The following is a 14,213-nucleotide window of genomic DNA, read 5'->3' on the forward strand; positions in this document are numbered from 1 at the left end:
TCGGAGCTGTTATCAGTCTTTCTTTTATTGTTTGAAACGCTTCCTCCGCCTCTACAGTCCATTTCAATGATTTAGACTTCGATTTGAGAAGTTCAGAAAGGGCTGCGGTAGTCTTACTGTAATCCGCGATAAAACGTCGGTAGTAGTTCGACATACCGAGAAAGCGGCGGAGTTTGGTTATAGAGTTAGGACGGTCGTACTCTACGATGGGCCTTACCTTCTCGGGATTAATTCTTAATCCCTGCGAGGAAAGGATGTATCCTAGAAAGGGTATTTCGTTCAAGCAAAAATGGGACTTTTCTAATTTAATCGATAAGTTCGCTTCGCGGAGGCGCGTCGCGACTTCATCGAGCAAACGTATGTGCTCCTCAAATGTCTCCGTTACGATGACGATATCGTCTAAGTAAACGAAGACATTTGGTTCTAGTGCTCCGTGCCCCAAGACGCGGTTCATCAAACGGGCTAGCGTCGCCGGGCTATTAATTAAGCCAAAAGGAAGTCGCGTGAATTGGTACATGCCCTTCCCCTGTACGCTAAAAGAACAGTACTTTCTTGACTCCTTCGCCAGTGGAATTTGAAGAAAGGCCTCCGACAGGTCAATCGTCGAAAGAAACCGAGCTCGGGGCAGCCGCCCGAGGATTCGTCCTGGATGAGGCAGGGGGTACGCGTCACGTATCGTTCTCTCGTTCAATTTACGAGCATCTAGGCATAGCCGTATCGCCCCAGACGTTTTCCGAATCGGGACAATGTTGAGCGACCAGTCCGAGTTTGATTCTTCAATTATTCCCCGGTCCAGCAGTCTGTCCAGTTCAGTGAACAATCCTTCCTGAATTTTTGGGGGATTCGGGTACGGATACTGTCGTATCGGCTTAGCAGTTTTAAATGCACCGTCGAGAATAATTTGGTGCTCACAAAGCGGTGTGGTATCTAACCGATCTGCCCGAGCACATTTGAAGTTAGTTTTTATTCGGTTCAAGATTTTTATTTGCTCCTCAGATAAAACTGGTCCAATCGAATCTGGTATAGTATTTAAGCTTCTTGAAGTGGAACAGATAGAAGCAATTGACGGGCAGGCTTGCTGGAGCATCACTCATGATGCCAAAATGAGGTGAGGTATCAATATTCTGAGGAGGACTTCACACACCTCTCCAATAGCAGAAAAAAAACTCTTCTCCCACTCAACAAGCAAACTCATCATCAGAGGTGATGACTTGTTCAATGATTAGAGGATGTTATGTGCATCACACAGGAGAGGCGAGAGCGCAAAACTGATTGAAGATGGGTTGGAATCCCTCTTCCACAATGCTGAGAGTGTGGAGCGCGAGAGTGATTGTTTCCCTCTCTTGTTTTAATGGAATTTTGTCTGCTGCGTAGGATGGGGATATAAGTATAATTTTCGTGGTGTAGATCAGTGCTTCGTGGAATATGGATATCATCATGTGGTGGGAATGTAAGAGGCTGAAGGACCCAGTTTTGACTCTACTGTGGCAAACGGCCTTGAGCACTTCTTGTACACAGGTTTAAATTGAGCGAGGATTCAGTGGCCTTGGTAAAATACTAACGATCAGACAAAACTAAGCTCGGAAAATTTAAAATCAATCCTATTCGTCAAACTTAATTACCACCATAATAGAAGATAAATATTTTGATTTTGAAATCTAATACAACATGAAATCGCTTCCAAGTAAAATGGATGCAAAATATTCGATTCTATTCCAGCGTTCTTTCTCAATAAAATTTAAAAAAAAAATGTTTTTATCAAATAGTTTCGTTTTTATCTCTATTATAGATTGTTTTGGCCAGTTAGTTTACAAGATATGGATAATGAAGTTTTAAAAAAATAGTTGTTTGTGTTTATTTATTATTAAATGTCAAAGTAGAAAGTTTATGCGGATTAATTTCCAATGGGCAATACATTTTTAAAATGAGATAATTATCGACAGCAATATTTAAAATTATACATAGTCGAAAATTTTATGCTATTCTGATTATCTTTCAACGCTAGGGTAATGAGCCTATTTTCGTCCTGTTTCTATTATCACCCTACTAATTTGTAGCCGCTGGTTAGAGCAGCTTTTCCCATCTATGTTCAACGCATTGGTTTAAAAGGTAAGGCAATTGGAACACTCGATTCGAGTTTTCGTTGCGCTTAAATACGAACTTTTTACAGCTTTCATACCAATTCAATCAGATTCACAAATTTTGTTTTCGAACTCGACACGCTTCTCCATAAATAGTTTAGTTATAGGTTTGTAAGAGGTTTACCTCTTTTCCCTATATTCGGAGCAGAAGACGAAGCTTCTTATTTTGATACTGATTTCACTAAATAATCCCCCTAGAAGAGAAATAATGTTTTAAACAGATTGTTTAGCAAATATAACGAAATGATGAGTTCATGAAATATGCTTTCGCCTATTCAATCAATTCCATTACAAGAATCCAACATTTGTAAATTTTCATTGCAAAGTATTAAAAATTGGGTGAGTGGCATTGAATTTTCAGGAGGAAACTCGAAAAAATGCGGTGTACACACTAACTTAAAACCTCCTATACTAATCGTTTAGAAATTTCGCAGAGTTCTTTGTCACATCATTGCCCAGGTACCTACAGGAGTGCTTTACAACATCATTATTATTTTTTAAATAACATGTTAACCGATTTTTTAACGAATGTATTGCCTTCAAAGTGCAATGAAAAATTTGAAAAAAATAAAGGCTGCTCTCATTACTCCTTATCATCTTCACTTATAGCAAAAAACATTTTCTGAGACCTTTGGTACCAAAACATTAGGTACGTTGTCCAGTCTTAGCCGATTTCTAGAAAGTTCCAAAGAGAACAACTACACCTTTCCAAAGGTATGCTGTATTATTCTGTTATAAAAGAAATATTGTGCTAAATTGCGACAATAATAAGAAAATTGTCATGTTTTGCATTTTTTCATGACAAATATGCAAATGGTTCAACATTCTTCCAAAGGCACCTTATGGTTCTAATAAGAATTCGGAAGGACATTTAATTCTGTTATAAATCAATTTGGGGGCATGCAACATTTTTCAAAACATTTTGTGTTGCACTATAACCTATGCTAGTTCACTTGAAAAGTTAAAAAATCACTATAGCACCGTGAAATAAGTTATGATGAAGTTTTGGTAACAAATTATTAATCCACCTGGACAGTGCGTAACGAATAAACGGTTTGCTTCAATAGTAACAAGTGTGTCACGTTTTAGCTTAGCTATGGGTGCCATTAGGATTCGTCGCGGTGCGGATGTGGGCGGTAAATGGATAGTCCGCACCGCAACCGCAAAAAAAATAATAAAACCGCACCGCTTACCGCTACCGCATTGCATTTATCGCACCGCACCGCGCGGTAATGCGGTAAAAATCATGTATTTTAAAAATTGTGCTGAAAAATTATTCATTTGCTTTGAGTTGGCCACAGTTACATACATAGTAAAATGTTATTCTTATTTACACGAAAATTATCTTTGACGGACTCTTCAGAATGTAACTTTTATGAAAATATTCACCTTTGCAAGTTTTATTAAGAGGGGTGAGGGTTTTGGCGTGAAAAAACACTTTTTCTCGATTTTTTTAAACTTTGAGTGAAGTGAACTGATCAAAACTTTTGTACATTATAGTGTATCATTTCAATAACATGCTGTAATTTTTCCATGCAACAATATCGACAAACGACTCGGTGACGAAGCTTTCTGTAGAACGTCTCTGAAAAAACATGAATTGCGGTGTTACCTGCCATTCAAAAACTACTTAACCGATTTCTTTCAAACTTTGTATACAGATTCTATGTAAAAACCCCTACGTTAAAGTTTCGAGATAAATTTTCAATTAAGACAAAACTGTCCAAACTATGCAAAATTTGGCATCTGGGCTAACTTTGACTTGTCACAATATGAAGGAAGACCTTGAGGGAGACTTTGAGAAACACAAAAAAATCGCAATGCCCTACACTAACTTCGAAAGCTTTACTTTCAAAAAGTTACAAAATACTCCTAACTGAAAAATATTATTTGTTAATTTGGTAGAAAATGTTCCCAGTTGGACAAACAATGGACGCACGCGAAAAAAATTCCTTCGAATTCGTTTGGTTTGATGATGATAATTACATTCTTTGGATTGTTTTTATCATTAGTCCATCTCTAAATTCTCCAAATTGACCAAAATTCACAGTTGAGACAATGTCATCGAAAACGATTCATAATTCCACGATTTCCAAGAGGAATCAGGAGAAATGATGCATTTTGTAATTGGATTTGACAATAAAATTCAATTGTTTTTCAATGATTGGATTTTGCGTTTTATGTATTTGAAAAGGTTTATTTGTAATTTTTTTCTTTGAAGTATAAATAGTTTTCAAAATATGTCGTTAAAATAATGGTGCCAAATTATATTGGACACAGCTTATAAATTTTATTTCTTAGTAACAGTACACACCAAAAAAATCTGAATTTTATCGTTGACGTAATTGCAAACATGACACAATTCAACAAACCGTAATTTACGAAATGACGGAACATTGCCGTGTTCCGTTTAATTTTACATGAAACATATACTTTACATGCGCAATAACATAAAATTACACTTCCTACCATTCAGAACAAACGCTGTATGTGGAGTAAAATTACATGATTTACGAAATTAAACGTCATGTAAAATTAAAATCAAACGTAAAACTAAGTCATTTTTGATGCTCGTATATGTCAGGGTCAGGAGACGTAAATTTACACTATTTTTTCTAGGTGTGTATGTTTGATCATGTTTGAATGACCAAAATGTAAAAACTCAAGTAGCAATGGGTCGAATACAGATTATATTCAGATTTCTTTTCAAATCATTGTCAAGTCTATGGAAATTAGAGCAATTAAATGTTTATCATGTTTCTCTATAGTAGGGTAATAAATAAAACTCCAACGTTCTGAGAGAGAGAGAGATGTTCCTAATAATGACATTGCTAAGTATTCGTTCAGAAAATCAATCAAGTTGCGTCCTTCTTAAATGGTAAAAGTCATAGCTTTAATTCACTTTTTAATGCAGACTGCAGAATTTATCAATTATTTTTTGAAGTGCGGTTGCGGTAATACCGCGCGGTAAAAGCTCATTTCCCGCACCGCATCCGCGAGAAAAAGTGTCTCACCGCACCGCTGTTTTTGCGGTGCGGGTGCGGTAAACACCGCGCGGTTGCGGTAATTACCGCAACCGCGACGAACCCTAGGTACCATACGTCAAAAAACGTAGCAATTTTTGATACCTAACTACTTCTTCCTAAACGAGTATTATATTTTAATAATATATCGCTTGGCAAATTATGGCCCCTTAAGGAGGGTACTGTACTATTTTATCACTTACGAGTCCTACAATCGATGAAATTTCTATAAATTGGCACCAACACGTTTGCTTCGTTCCTAAGAACCACTAGTAAAGTAATAAATGGCCCGAGAATGGTGGAATACTTCTGTTTGAGTGCAACGAAAACTCTAATCTGGTGTCCAAAATATCGCACTACCATTTAAGTCAAAAGATAGTACAAATGTATGGCAGACGCTACTCTAATTAATGGTTTCAAATGGGTTAAGAGCTAATTGTAATAGGGCGAAAAGAGGCTCATGCCCCTATACATATTTGAAAACTATGTACATATTTAAACAGTTTAATTGCTTCATGCAACGCTTAACTATACATTCATTTCAAAAACAAAAATATATATCAGAAATAAACTTTGCACACGCATCAAACCCATATAACAAAACCTCATAGCAACTAATCATTACCTCCTCACAAGGCGTGTGAGGACATCACAAACTCCTCTTGAATCATCATGAGGTGTAGCCCACTCTCCTCCACGGAGCAAATATCCCATGCGTAATAAAATATTTTTCCACATCATTTCGTTGAGCAAGAGAGGAACTCTCTCATTTTTCGGGTCCTCACACACAACGGTAGAGATGCTCCCGTTGTATCATCCTTTTCTACCTCATCCTGAGGGAGGGAAATCAGCCCTCATTGTGTGTTGAAGTGTTTATAACAAGTCTGATTGACGGGTACACTCCAAAGGCATTGCAGAAGTCCATGCCACATATACATTCCTTTGTGAGACTAGGCGCCACTAAGGTGGGAATCACTCTCGTTTTGCCGTGGAATGTATATGGGATGAGAACCTCTCCAAGGATTTCTATTGGCGATCCGTCTGCTGTCTGCAGCTCTACCAGTTCCGACGGATTTCGAATGGTTACTCGGTGCAACTGACGGTAAATTTTGGAATTTATGAACGACAAATTACTTCCACAATCTAATAAGGCATTAACTCGTATATCAAAAATTTTAATCTGAACATAAGGTCTGTCATCCAGCGTATTATGAAAGGTAATTTTGTGAATTTGGGCTGGAGAGGGTGGTTGGTAATCTCCTTCTTCGTTCAATGCTAATTCGTAAAATTGACTGACCTCAGACCACCATAAAGGGGACCACTCCTCCTCCCGCGCTATAGGAAGCACCTGCGCCTTTAGGCCTTTCTGATCGAGTTTTTTAAGCAATAAGGGCAGTTTTCGTTCGTGAAGCCTTTGAAGGCGCACACGCTACAAAAAACTCTTCTCGGAATTGGGCAGTCCTTGAGTTTATGGTTCTCCCCACAGTTGAAACACTCGTCGTTAGAAGGGGGAACGTACTTTGAGACCAGTCTCAACAAAGGACTTTGTTGGCTAGGACCTGATTCTGGAGATTGCATATTCCTTCTATCTGTTTTATTATTAGTAGATGCATGCTTGTGGTCTGTTTGTGGGGGGTACTTTTGGTATTCTCCCTTCTGACCCTTCCACATTTTGTTCCCTTTTAATGTTTGGGCATTATTGTCATCCGAACGGTTTTTGTTAAAGAAAGTTCGGGCAGAATGACCGGAATTATTACCTGAGTTGATAGCACAGGTCTCGCGTTTGCCCATCCCAAATACTTTTGTAAAAGCTGAAAAGTCGGTGGCGTCTAAATCCTTCCCGATGGCTATCAATTCCCTCAGAGTTCGTACGTTCTTACCAACGAGAGCTTTCTTGCCATCATATCGTAAGTTCATCTTCAACACTTCAACCTTTTCTGCATCAGCCATGCCATGATTCATAGCTGAGAACAGTTTTTCCATCTGCAAATAGTATTGCTGGAAGGACTCGCCTTTCTGTTGCCGGGTTTGATAAATTTTGGTACGAAGAACAGAGTCTAGGTCTGGATGCCTAAACTCGCTTTTAAGCTCTTGTACCAAATGTGCCCATCCGAGAAGGGAACTTTGATTACGCTGAGACGTATACCAACTTAGCGCCGCTCCCTCGAACAAATGAACCGCCGAATCGAAGAGATCGGACTCGTTGACATGTTCTGAAATTGCTAGCTGTTGGACGTGATTGAGGAACTCATTGAGGGCCAACCCTTGATCATTTCCCGAGTACTTCTTAATTTTCCACTGTGAAACTGGAATCATTTTTCGTTGCGAAATTTCTTGGGAAATCTGCGAAGGGTGTCTAAAATTACCGTATGCACGGGGAGTTGCTTGTTGATGCACATAACCATGATCAAATGGACTAAATTGTATTTCATCAATTCTACGATTGAACGAATGATTTTGATTATTGGTGCCAGAAAAAGGATTTGGGTTGCTGGCTGGGATAAAATGTGAAGTCGCTGTAGTGGCGGGTGCTGGATATGGTATACCCCTACTAATGGCAGTAGTGGTTATGGTTGAAGATCGAGACACCTTCCGGAAATCATAGCTAGGGGGTACTGGGTTATTATTTGATTGGAAATCGTCCCGAAACAGGAAAGGATTTGTTTCATTCAGACTCTGTACGGTCTTCGTAGGTTGTGGCGGAGTTAATTGTTCTTTCAAATCGGTAATTTGTATAGCCATTGATTGAATGAGTGAATTGATATTGGTCATAACTTGGTGAAAATCCTCTTTTGTAATAAAGCCAGTTTCTGGGTGAGTTTTAGGAATTGTCCCTGTGCAGGTTGTGACTGCAAACCCAGTCGAACGAGTAAATCGCGCTATAAACACGGCTATCCGATCGTATGCGAGAGGAAATCAGCGCGAGTGGGATACGCGCCTGTCTGAAATCGAACTTATAATCAATTCCACTATACACACTTCCTCTGGTTACAGCCCGTTCCGGGTGGCGAAAGGTGAAGAGGTCATCTTGAAGGGAACCGATCACTCACGGTTAGTTGACGAAGAGGAAACCTCACTAGAAACCCGGCTAACGCGAATTCGCGAAGATTCTCCTCTGTTATATTTCATTGTTAAAAATAACCTCCAAAAGGCACACACTGCATGTGCAAAAACCTACAACTTAAGAACCCGCAAACCAGCCGAACCTTTCAAGATAGGCGAAACAGTTTATAAAAGAAATACGAAGCAGTCAAACGCAAGTGAGTTCTATAACGCCAAACTCGGAGCTCAATATTTACCTTGCACTGTTGTGGCCAAGCACGGGTCATCTTCGTACGAACTAACTGATTCTAATGGCCGCAATATTGGTGTCTGGCCAGCAAATTTGCTGAAAACCGGGTAGACCAAACCTAAAATGAAACTAACAATATAGAACAAGAGAAGATCATCGTATAGCAGATTGCTATTGTTCATGTTTTCGACCAACAATAGTGATAATTACCTCATGACCTTCAACACTCCTTGGTGATAAAAGGCCACAACTTAGCCAAAAGTAGCATCTAATTCCCTATCCAGAACCGTGACTGGGAGATCATTCATGGCGGTAAAGCTGGTCTATACGTGGAGATGAACGTTGTATTGGATATCCTAGCTCCAAATCGCGGAGACGTCTGCGAATCATGGCCCTGGAAATCCTCTCGAAATCACGCGCGGATTCTGACCTTCATAGGTTCAGAGTTAAACGACTACTGATATCCGGATAAGATTTCAACTTATACAAAGCTGTGTAAGTGAAATTAGTATTGCCCTTGGCTAACTGCACGAAAACCCGATCCCATGGGAAATTTATTTAATTAACAGTGACATGTAAAAGTATTCAAACCCCTATTATAATCCTACGAGGTTCGAAGCGAGAGCTCTTATCACCTAATCTGTGATCCTTGTCTCGTTCGATCGATCATCGTGACGATTTCACCCGACGTGTTGTAAGATACGAATCTGGCTTTCATCCTTAGTCTTACGTGAACCTTAGACGTCGTAATATGAATCCAAATTACTCGCGGCGCGTCGGTTTCGTACCCTTTCCGTGAAAAGATTAACAAATGTGGTGTAGAAGGCATATACATAATCGTTGTTGCGTAATCCGTCTGCGCTACTCAATACAATTTAGCGCTGTCTCTGGTGCCTAAGCTGATCGAGAATTTTGACCGTAGTAAATAAGACTCGGAATGCACCCGATGATCGATGTAAGAATAGCCAAATGTTTATTTATATTAGTGTAAGTGTTTTTGGTATATTATGGTGGCCACCTATTCTTCTATGTGTGATTATCAATGGTTTATTTTTCTTGTTATTTCAATATAAGGTATTTGTGTATAAAAAAAAGTGTAGGAGCAACGGTGAATTTAAAGTGGGCGGTCGGTAAAGAAGATATGTGGATTAGAACGCAGAGTTTGGGTGAAAAATGCAGTGGATTGACGCGGAAAATGAAACGGAAAGAGTGAGAGCGAGAGAGATAGTGAGCGGGAGTTGGAGTTGGTTAGAAGGCTACGATAAGGGAAGGCTATTGGAGAGTTGGACTTGGACGATAGAAAGTGTAAGACGTGTTCGAGGTGCCATCGCTACGGCCCTTGTGGAAAAAGTTTAAACGAACATTATTAGCTAGACAGTTACTGCTACGTCCTTTTCCCAAATTGGGTCGCCGTTTTCCTAAAACTAAAAGTAACGGCTCACCGTCAAGGACCCCGTCGCAGGACACGATTGCCTCGTGCATTCTGGCACTTTCGCCTGCTAAACGCCAAGGACGACAAGGCCTGCGCGCCCAAATGCAGAACCACCCGTTTCTCGTGGTCCCGGATACAGTGAATGTAGTAGCTCTCCCGGCCTCGTAGCCCACAAAACAGCTCAACTTACCTGCCTGCCGCACGTGTCATCCCTGATCATCGTCGCCCGCTGCTCGCCGCCATCGAAGACTCACGCCATCGTCACCACCGCACCCGAACCGGAATAAATTTGTACGTAAGGTAGGAAGTGTGTTATTTTCTTTAGGACCGCCACACATCCGAAAGCTCCCCTACTTCCACAACGCCCTGGAACTCGGAACTAAAGAGGCCTTGAGTGCCCACTCCAGGACTCCCATACCAGGAGTCGGAGCTTAGGCAAAACCCCCATCTGGGACTTTGCACCTTCCGAGGCGAGAGCCTTATAGTATGTGTGTGTGTATGTGTGTGTATGTGTGTGTGTATGTATGTGCGTATGTGTCAAATAATGTCACTCATTTTTCTCAGAGATGGCTGGACCGATTTGCCCAAACTTAGTCTCAAATGAAAGGTGCAACCTTCCCATCGGCTGCTATTGAATTTTGGATCGATCGGAATTCTGGTTCCGGAATTACGGGTTTCAGAGTGCGGCCACACAGAAATTTCTCATATAAACTATAGGAAAAATTAAAAATAGAATTTTTATTTTTGATGTTAAATGTGTTCAAGGTGCATGAAACGTCGAGATTTGATGCAAACTCGAAAAAAATTTGACGACGATTCACTTTTTTGGATTTTGGCACATTTTTGCCTTTCTCATATAGAAAGGTTATGCAATCACTCTGAAAAACGTCAACCTAATCCCGGCCCGGAGGGCCGAGTGTCATATCCCATTCGACTCAGTTCGTCGAGATCGGAAAAAGTCTGTATGTGTGTGTGTATGTATGTATGTGTGTATGTGTGTGTATGTGTGTGTGTATGTATGTGCGTATGTGTCAAATAATGTCACTCATTTTTCTCAGAGATGGCTGGACCGATTTGCCCAAACTTAGTCTCAAATGAAAGGAGCAGCCTTCCCATCGGCTGCTATTGAATTTTGGATCGATCGGAATTCTAGTTCCGGAATTACGGGTTTCAGAGTGCGGCCACACAGAAATTTCTCATATAAACTATAGGAAAAATTAAAAATAGAATTTTTATTTTTGATGTTAAATGTGTTCAAGGTGCATGAAACGTCGAGATTTGATGCAAACTCGAAAAAAAATTTGACGACGATTCACTTTTTTGGATTTTGGCACATTTTTGCCTTTCTCATATAGAAAGGTTATGCAATCACTCTGAAAAACGTCAACCTAATCCCGGCCCGGAGGGCCAAGTGTCATATCCCATTCGACTCAGTTCGTCGAGATCGGAAAAAGCCTGTATGTGTGTGTATGTATGTATGTGTGTGTGTATGTGTGTGTGTGTGTATGTATGTGCGTATGTGTCAAATTATGTCACTCATTTTTCTCAGAGATGGCTGGACCGATTTGCCCAAACTTAGTCTCAAATGAAAGGAGCAGCCTTCCCATCGGCTGCTATTGAATTTTGGATCGATCGGAATTCTAGTTCCGGAATTACGGGTTTCAGAGTGCGGCCACACAGAAATTTCTCATATAAACTATAGGAAAAATTAAAAATAGAATTTTTATTTTTGATGTTAAATGTGTTCAAGGTGCATGAAACGTCGAGATTTGATGCAAACTCGAAAAAAAATTTGACGACGATTCACTTTTTTGGATTTTGGCACATTTTTGCCTTTCTCATATAGAAAGGTTATGCAATCACTCTGAAAAACGTCAACCTAATCCCGGCCCGGAGGGCCAAGTGTCATATCCCATTCGACTCAGTTCGTCGAGATCGGAAAAAGCCTGTATGTGTGTGTATGTATGTATGTGTGTGTGTATGTGTGTGTGTGTGTATGTATGTGCGTATGTGTCAAATAATGACACTCATTTTTCTCAGAGATGGCTGGACCGATTTGCCCAAACTTAGTCTCAAATGAAAGGTGCAACCTTCCCATCGGCTGCTATTGAATTTTGGATCGATCGGAATTCTGGTTCCGGAATTACGGGTTTCAGAGTGCGGCCACACAGAAATTTCTCATATAAACTATAGGAAAAATTAAAAATAGAATTTTTATTTTTGATGTTAAATGTGTTCAAGGTGCATGAAACGTCGAGATTTGATGCAAACTCGAAAAAAAATTTGACGACGATTCACTTTTTTGGATTTTGGCACATTTTTGCCTTTCTCATATAGAAAGGTTATGCAATCACTCTGAAAAACGTCAACCTAATCCCGGCCAAAATTTTTTTTCGACTCTCATAAGGTTTCTGGATTTTAACAGGGGCGTAGTTGATTGTTTACGGAGAGGGGTTACACCCCCCCCCTCTACTGTTCACTTCCCTCCTTTAAAAATCTCCTTAAATCACCCCTCAGACCACCACCCCATCCAGCCCTCATACCCCTCCCTTTCAACCCCATCATCTTTAAACCACCACTATATTACAAAGCATACCAATTTAAGCTGGGGAGTCGTTCGTTCATGGGACTTTCGCCCTTCTTACATACCCACCCCCGCATGACAAAATGAGTTAGCAAGCAGATAACATTGATCTAATGCTGATTAGGCTAATGGAGTATTATATTTTTTTATTTCAAGTGTTTCACCGTCAACACGTAGCTCATCAAGTTCGTGGCTGGCATGCCATTGTGTATAAGTGCAAAGTGTACTAAGAATGTAATGGACATTTCCACAATTATGTTGAACATAAAAAGCCTCCGTGCCATAGTTTAGAGAAATGAGAAAGGCACAATTGCACCGCTAGGTGGATTAAAACAGGTTTTTTCGTTTATTACGCTGTACTATTTTTTTATCATCTTATTGATTTGATTAAAATTAATCATTCTACACATTATAATAATTTGATAACATTTTTCCATTTTTTTTATATTTGGATTATAGAGGTTTCAACTAAGGGTCATTCGCCTCTTTTCGGGTTAAAAAAATCTCTTTTGCAAAAATCTCTAACCCTATGTGCGGAGTTGGGAATCGAACCCAGGTGAGCTGCGTACAAGGCAATCGAACTTTATTTTTTTGATTTCATTATTCCATTGATTTTTTTACATTTTATTTAGTTTATTCGAGATTTTATGCGTACAGGACGAAAAACTGTGTTCATCGCACCTCTAGTTGGGTACCTACTTCGCATGAGTTCTGCCAACTATTGAATAATCCAACAGTGAAATGTGTAACAAATGTCTAATATCACTGCTAGGTGGATTAAGCCGATTTTTTTTATTTTCTTGGTTATCAGTAATTATGCTAAAAATGAAAAGCTCAATTAGGCGCTCTGTCTCAATCGATCGAGAATTAATACTCTCCAGTAAACGATAGGTTAATGGAATAGTTGTTTCGAGCGACTCATCAGTTCACTAAAAAATGTTTGAAGCTCGACGAATGTAAACCAGGCTATTCAACACAACTGGAACATTTCAAGATTTTTCTTCATTTGTTTGAAGAGAGGCTATTTCTTCTTATGTAGAAAGTGGCGCCCGCCCCTCGGAAATAAAACCGCAATACAAAGCAATTATTGTTCAGTAGGTATTTTACTGTTGGAATTACATGGATCGGCGTTTGGCGTGAAAATAACAGTGTATAAAGAGTACTGAACAATTTCTTGTAAGTCTTTGTAAATCCCCTCTTACGAAATCTGTTCGCTCACGTGCAATGAAAAGGTAAATACGCTGTAACGAAAAAATGATACCAAGTACGATCGCTTTCAACTACAATTCTACAGAACTCGTTCACCTTGATTTATGATCAAGCAAGATACGATGTTTGATAAGCAGATGAATAGCTTCAGTAGTGTAATACTGCGAGAATTCTCCAGATATTCATATCCGCCTATGTCTGGTTGGTGGAATGGTGAAATCAGTTTTCAACGAACCTTAATAACAGCCTTATACACTTTTTTTTAGCATGGTCCTACCCTTGTTTAGAAGAGTTTTTTTGGTTATGTAGAATAATTGGTCTAATGATCGGTTTTCAGGATAGAATCCTGAAATCTTCATCAAGTGGCCCTTAGTACTGAATGTGTTACGTGAAAAGGGTTTACTTTCGAATGCACTTATCAGTCAGCTGCACATCTATTAAACTGGTGTCGCGATGTATTATGGTAAAATTGTTGCTCAACAGCGGAGGTGCTTCGTAACAGAAAATTAATAATTCCTCGTAAGGCACGAGA

General features: G+C 39.6%; 1 protein-coding gene across 1 annotated transcript in view; it reads left to right on the forward strand.

Moving 5' to 3' along the window:
• Window positions 1-14,048, forward strand: part of LOC131681809 (uncharacterized) — a 50,882-nt gene extending 36,834 nt beyond the window's left edge. The window contains exon 12 of the mRNA XM_058962860.1: window positions 14,019-14,048. The gene's annotated coding sequence lies outside the window, so the exon portion shown is untranslated. The remainder of the gene's footprint in view (window positions 1-14,018) is intronic.
• The last annotated feature ends 165 nt before the right edge of the window (window positions 14,049-14,213 follow it).

The sequence above is a fragment of the Topomyia yanbarensis genome, chromosome 2, assembly GCF_030247195.1.
Source record: "Topomyia yanbarensis strain Yona2022 chromosome 2, ASM3024719v1, whole genome shotgun sequence".
Taxonomy (NCBI): domain Eukaryota; kingdom Metazoa; phylum Arthropoda; class Insecta; order Diptera; family Culicidae; genus Topomyia; species Topomyia yanbarensis.